Source organism: Jaculus jaculus, chromosome 3 (genome assembly GCF_020740685.1).
Source record: "Jaculus jaculus isolate mJacJac1 chromosome 3, mJacJac1.mat.Y.cur, whole genome shotgun sequence".
NCBI lineage: Eukaryota > Metazoa > Chordata > Mammalia > Rodentia > Dipodidae > Jaculus > Jaculus jaculus.
In genome coordinates this window covers 75556003-75563302 of record NC_059104.1, presented here as the reverse complement: position 1 = coordinate 75563302, position 7300 = coordinate 75556003, and the positions used below count along the sequence as shown (strand labels likewise).

The window sequence follows — 7300 nt, the reverse complement described above, 5'->3', positions numbered from 1 at the left end:
GTGGGGCACTCTGATCAGTCAGGGGGCGAGGGGCGCGCTGTTGGTGCGGGGGGGGGTGCGCATGCAGGGGGGGTGTGCGGGGCACGGGGGGGTGCGGGGCACCCGGGGGGCGTGGGTGGGGCATGGGGGAGCGTGCGGGAGGTGTGGGGGGCTAGGGGCACAGGGCACGTGGGTGGTGAGCGGGGGGGGGTGCAGGGTGCGCGTGGGGGGAGGGGGCGCGGGGCACACCGTGGTGCGGGATGCCAAGGGACGCCGCCGGCTGCTCTGGATGCGTGGGGGGGGCGGGGCTTGCGGGGGGGGGTCGAGGGGGTCATGCGGGGGGCGCGGGGCGTGGAGGGGGTGTGGGGTATGCTGAGGCATGCTGGGGCGCAGGATGCGTGTGGGTGGGACACAGGGGGTGCGGGGCACGCCTGGGCACGCAGCGGCGGAGGGACGAGGGGTGTGAGGGGTCGGGGCGGTGGGGGCAGGGAGCGCTTCAGGGCGCTTGGGGCTCAGGGCATGGATGCTCCCGAGTGCGTGGGGGTGGGGGCGCAGGGCATGCGGGGAGCACGGTGCGCTCGGGTGGGCGCGGGGGGGCGCAGGACACTGCGGGACGCCGTGGGGTGCTGTGGACTCGCGGGGGGGGAGGGGGGCGGATCGCGCGGGGGAGGGGGTCAAGGGGGTCGCGGGTCACACAGGGGGCGTGGAGCACGCTAAGGTAAGATGGAGTGCGGGATGCTGCGGGACGCCGCGGGGCACTCTGGACACGTGGCGGGGGTGGGGCGCACGGGGTGGGGGCTCGAGGAGCGCAGGGGCAGAGCGCGGGGTCTTGGGGGGGCACGCGGGGGTGCAGGGCACACCTGGGCGCCCGGGCACTGGACGCTGCGGGGCGCTTGGAGCGTGCCTGCCGCGTGTGGGTAGGGAGCGTTGGGGGCGCGCGGGGGGGGGGGAGGCGTGGGCAGGGCGCACGGGGGGCTCGAGGCGCGTGGGGGTGGGGCGTAGGGGTCTCGGGGTGCACGGGGGTCCGGGGCACGCCTGGGCGCCCGGGGCGCGGAGTGCTTGGGGCGCGCCTGCCATGTGTGAATAGGGAGAGTCGGGCGTGCGGCGGGGGGTGGCACGCACGGGGGTGGGGCGGGGGTGGGGCGGGGGGTGGCTCGAGGCACGCGGGGGGGTGGGGCTTGGCAGGCCTGGTGCCTGGGGCGCGGGAAGCCTCGTTTGGCTCGCAGTGCCTGCCGGGTGTGGATAGGGAGCGTGGGGCGCGCTGGGGGGGAGGAGCGTGCTGGGTGGTGCTGGGGGTGTGCAGGTGTGGAACGCTGGGGATTTTGGGGCACGCGGGGCTGCCGGGGCACGTGGGGCTTGGTGTGCACGGGGTGCCGCGCCGCTGGGGCGCTGGGCTGCGCCCCATGCTGCTATTCGCGGCGGGCGGGGTGGTGGGGCGTGGGTTGCGGGTGTGTGTGCTTCCCTCTTTTACCCCAATCTGTGCCCTCCCTCTTCAAAAAGTTCCTAATTTCCCTTGAATACTTGCCTTTTTTTCCTTGTTTTTTGTTGTGCAGCTAGGCGGTAGCCATCTTGACCGGAAGTCCTCAGCTAGTGTCTTTTTAAAGCACAGTTTTCATGTGGTGGAACATACCTTTTATCCTAGCACATAGGAGGCAGAGGTAGGATCACCATGACTTCTAGGCAGGCCTGGGACTATAAAGTGAGTTTCAGGTCAGCTAGGACTGCAGTGAGACCCTACCTCAAATAAACCCCAAAGAAAATAAAAGTATGGTTCATCTTTTTATGTTTTCCTCTAAATAGGTCTTCATGATGAATGTAATTTCTAGGTTGTTTGTAATCTTTAACTTTATTTCAACCTTTTTAATCAACAACTTCAATATTTATAGACAATAAACCATACTAATTCCCTCCCCCTACTTTCCCTTTCACAAATCCACCCTCTGTCATATCCCCTCCCCCCCAATTAGTATCTATTTTATTTTTATGTGATCATCTTTTCCTCCTATTAGGAGGGTCTTGTGTAGGTAGTATCAGGCACTGCAAGGTCATGGATATCCAGGCCTTGTTGTGTCTGGAAGAGTGCATTGTAAGGAATTATACCTTTCTTTTGGCTCTTACATTCTTTCTGCTACCTCTTCCACAAGGAACCCTGAGCCTTGGAAGGTGTAGCAGAGATTTCTCAGCACTGAACACTTCTCTGTCACTGCTTCTTAGCAATATGCTGTCTTTAGAGTCATCTCAGTGGTCACCACCATCTGAAAATCTTTTCTAACAAAAAGTGATTGTAGCATTAATATATGGGTGTGAACATTTAGAAAAGTGCTTACAAGGCAGGCAGTTTGATGAACATAATATATGCATTTAGTCAGACAGCAGCAGGTGTTACTTACTACCCTAGGATTCATGACCTCCCCTGCTACAGGCTTTTGACTAGGTTTTCAGTACCAGTCATGCATTCCCTCCTGTGGAATAGCCTCCAGTCCAATTAGAGTGTGGTTGTTTTCCCCCATAACAGAAATTACACTATTGTACCTGTTGTGTCATTTGGCCCAGTAGGTACAATACTATGGCTTTGTAACTTTAGATTGGATATGATGATATCTTCAGAGGTGTTTCCTTTGTTGAATATATGTTAGGATATTTGAGGCCTGCTGCTATTTCATATGAATTTTGTCGGCATTTGTTTTTTTGTTTTACTATTTGTTATGTACACAGTGTGTATACAGCCATGTTGGTACCATCATTGGCCTCATCCCAGTTCTCCCTCCTCCAAAAGGACCCTCCTCATTGGGGAATGTGGGTAGTGCAGTGTGGGAGTAGCCATCAGTCCTGGGGAGGAGGCAATGCCTCTGTGCATAATGTCCCAATATGTGGCTCTAACAATCTTTCTGCCCCTTCCTCCATGAATTTCCCTGGGCCATGTGTGGTTCGTCTTAGGTCTACTTCAGTGATAAGGTCTTGGGAGCCTCTGTGTCTCTGGATATCTACATTGGTTAGAGTTGAATGTTCTCTGTGTCTATATCCTTCACCCTTGTGCTGGTACCAGGTTCATCAAGAAAGCAGCACTCTTGCTCATTTCCCCAGTTACTCTATGGTTTCAGCTGGGGCCCTGGTGAGGTGCGATGGGCTGATTTTCTCTTCAGGATCTGCATCCATCTGAAAAAGAGAAGCAAATTCTCCAGTTGAGAGTGAAGTCAGCACCAGGTAAATGGGGTAATCATTATTTTAGAGATAATTTAATAGATGTAGGCCCTCTTGTAGTTTAAGATTGGTGGGAGCTTGACAAAGAAGAGCAGGCTCATTTTTTGGATATGGTTCTGACTTGTTTCCCAGCTCCAGCTATAGGTTCTGTTCCAATGAACGGATCTGTTAGCCAAACCAAGAGTGTGCCACTATTGCACTTGTGTGAGCATCATGCCAGGTTGTTTGCTGCTGGGTAGTTTAGACTAGTTTGGACAGGTGTTGGTCATTTTCCCCCAGTCTCTCATGTAACACCTTCTGGCACTAGACGAGATAACTTGCTGGGGACTGACTGACTCTCTTCCTGATCCCAGCCAGGTCACTTCATGTTTTGTATCAACAGCATATGGTGTCTTCGGCAGTAGGATCTTACCACTAACCTTTGGTGGGTCATCAAGTACTCTGAAAGAAATCTGTCTTCTTTTGGGAAACCTTGTAGGTCTCTCTAATCAATAGCTCATTGTGGATATTAACCACATGCTGGTACTGGGAGTTACAGGCTAGCACCAAGGAAAAGAAGGAAGAAAAAGATAGCTAATATAAAAGAGATAGAATAGGGAGCTAGAGAAAGAAAAACGGGAGAAGATTAATGTTAGTCTTCATCATACCCTCTCCAGAGCCCTGTGATTCAGGTGTTCCCTGTAAGGACCTGATGAATGTTCAACCATTTAGTCTGTCTTTTAGGATGTAGAATTTTATGGGTCCAGTTTTGTGCCCCCCATCCTTACCCTTCTCTCCCACCCCACCCTCCTTGTTGTTTGGCCTTTGAGATGCTTATTAGGTATGTCATCATCTCAGGATGATTCAGGTTAGGAGCCACAGATGAGTGAGACCTTGTGACAATTATCTTTCTGTGATTGGGTGAGTTCGCTGAGAATGATCTGTTCCAGGTTTGACCATTTTTCTTCAAACTTCATTGTGCCATTTTTCCTTACTGCTGTGTGGAATTCCACATATTGATTACCCATTTGTCTAATGATGGATATCTGGGTTGATTCCAGCTCTTAGCTATTGTGAATTGATCAACTATAAACATGGTTGAGCAAACCTCTGAACTGAGGCATGGTGCTTTTAGGGTAAATGTCCAGTAAGGTTTTTTTTAAAAAAATATATTCATTTATTTGCAAGTTAAGAGAGATAGAAAGAGAAGAGAGAGATAGAGAGAATGGGCACTCCAGGGCCTCCAGCTACTGCAAACAAACTCCAGACACGTGTGCCACTCCATACATTTGGTTTTATATAGGTATTGGAGAATTGAACCCAGGTTGATGGGCTTTGCAGGCACATACTTACCCTAACTGCTGAGCAATGTCTCCAGCACTGGTCATTTTTAATAGAGCTCTTGTTCTACTCTGAAACCTTATGAGCTGGGCCTCTCCTTCCTGCATTTCTCTTTGCATTCTGGCCTTTAAGTTTTCCCACAAAATGGCCTACTGAGCTTTACTTATAGCATTCAAGAACTTTTTTAGCCCAAAGTTTCAGACTCTTCAGCATTACTTCTCCCACCCTCCAACCAGTTCCAAAGGCTTATGAACCACATGGTTATGTTCATCACAGCAACTGCTCACTTCTGGGTGCCAGATTTCTCTATTAAGTACTTTTCTTATTGTTGCAACAAATTCCTGACAAAAGCAACTTAAAGAAGGAATGGTTTGTTTCAGTGTATAGGGTACACCCTGCTGTTCCACCTAAAGCAGGGCAGTGGATGTGGTGGTTTGATCAAGATGCCCCTCATACAGTCATGTGTTTTGAATGCTGATTACAAGCTGGAGGAAATTTGGGGAGTGGAACCTTGCTGGAGAATATGTTGTTGAGGGCAGGCTTGGGGGTATTATAGCTCACCTTTTCCCTTGCCAAAGCTCAGCTCACTCTCTTGCTGCTATTTTCTACCTGCTGTGGCAAGGTTGTTATGCCCAGTCTCTATTCTACTCTCTTTTTGTGAAGCTTTTTCTCAAGACTGTAAGTAAAAACAAACCTTTTACTTCCACCAGCTGCTTTTGGTTGGATGTTTTGTCTCAGCAACATGAAGGTAACTACAACACCCAGCAACTGCACATATATCTTGCCTTTTATCCCATAGAAATTAAAACTTTGGTTTGTACAGAAACTTGCACATGAATGTTCTTAGCAGCAGGATTAACTGGTCATATTGTATTCAAAGGCAGGGACAAGAACATTGTATGCTTCATAGATATGCCCAGAGATTTTTTCAAAACATATTTATTTAATATCCATTGCAAGGGATCAAGTAGACTTAATTAAATGTAATAAGAACACCACAGCTGAAAATACAGAGTCCATACAGAAATCAAGGGAAAGGATAGACCATCTAAGGAAAAATACAAAGACGACACAAAGAGAGGCTGGATAGCTGAGCCAGGGCTTTTGGCTGGAGACCTGCTTTGAATAGGTTTCTTGCAGGTACTCCTTAAAAGCTCTGGGGTTTTTCCAGAGCTTGTAAGCATGTGTGTTCAAAGGGCTGTTGATGTTGGGTTCTCCTAGCAAGTTCTGGATGGGCAGCAGGATGGTCCTGACATCATACAGGGCTGACCTCTTATCCTTGAGGATGTTCAAGCAGCTGTTACCCTGGGTGTCCATGTGGGGGTGGTAGCAGGGCATGAGGAACTCACTATGGGTGTGTTGTAAGGGCAACCACTGAGGAACTCTAGGAAGAGTTTATTTCTCAGATCTTCATACATTGTGCCAGCTGCTCCATGAATGATCCCTATCCATTTGAAAAGGTTTTCTGACTCAGGGCAGGCAGAAATTCCTTTGTCATCAGACATCATGGGGGTCATCAGCTCCTGCTGTAACCTCTTGCCCACAGGGCCCCAGCTCAGCTCCTTTTCAGGTGGTAGTGACATTGGCAGAAGCGTGGTCATGGTTCTGGGAGGCCATTCCTGCAGTGCTGTCTAGACGACAGGAGCTCAAACACCTCGGCAACTTTGCTTATACAGTGACTCTAAATCCTGTCAAGTTGACAACTGAGATTATCATAATTCATTATTTCTTTCAGGATTCGTTGTTTATAATGATCTAAATTAAGTATTATCTTATGTTTGGATTTTGATTAGAATCTAGTGATAGATGGCTTTTATAGAATCAGGAACCTGTGTAGGATTTTCTTGGTGGAGGTCCAAATTCCTCTCAGTTGCCTTATCTGTCACTAATCTTTGCTTTTTAATAGTTAATAGAATTATTAAAAATAATAAATGTCTGCCTAGGTAGGGTGATGAGTGATTAAAATAGACAAACTGGGCTGGAGAGATGGCTTACAGGTTAAGGCATTTGCCTGCAAAGCCAAAGGATCCAGGTTTGATTCTCCAGGACCCACGTAAGCCAGATGCACAAGAAGGTGCATGCATCTGGAGTTCGTTTACAGTGGTTGAAAGCCCTGGCGTGCCCATTCTCTCTCTCTCTCTCTCTCTCTCTCTCTCTCTCTCTCTCTCTCTTTCTCTCTCTGCCTCTTTCTCTGCATCAAATAAATAAATAAATAAAATGTTTTAAAAAATAGACAAACATTTTCTGTGAATTATTTGTTTATGTCACCTTAGAACTTCTATATTTAACAGATGTAATGGTTAAAATGGACTATAAGCCCAGAAATATCCTGCTGGTTTGTCCTTCTTATTGAAATCTTTGCCTGGTATTATCTTAAAGAATATTATCAAGTCCCAAGTAGAATGCTCCCTAGCCAAATTTAATACCCTGTCCTGTCTTGGCAAGGTAGATGATTCCTGACTAAATTTCATATGGTGTGTGAGATATAGCTCTAATGGCCCCTTCTCCATCTATGGGGTGAGGGTAAGATATTGAAACCCCCACTATTATTTTGTTAAGGTTAATTTAGTGCTTTCCCTCTAATAGTGTTTGTTTTATGAAACTGGGTGCACATGTATTTGGTGCATATATGTTTAGAATTATCATGTTCTTTTGAGGGACTGTGCCCTTAATCAGTATGAAGTGCTCTTTATTTCTTGACTAGGTTTTTTTTTTTTTTTTTTTTTTTTTTTTAGGCAAGTCCAATAGACTAGCGTTTTGTTAATGGTATAGAATGAGAGCAAGAGAAGGTAGGAGATGG

General features: G+C 48.5%; 1 pseudogene; it reads right to left on the bottom strand.

The window, feature by feature from the left end:
- Positions 1-5463: 5463 nt before the first annotated feature.
- On the bottom strand, positions 5464-6117 carry LOC101597531 (annotated as a pseudogene).
- Positions 6118-7300: the final 1183 nt, after the last annotated feature.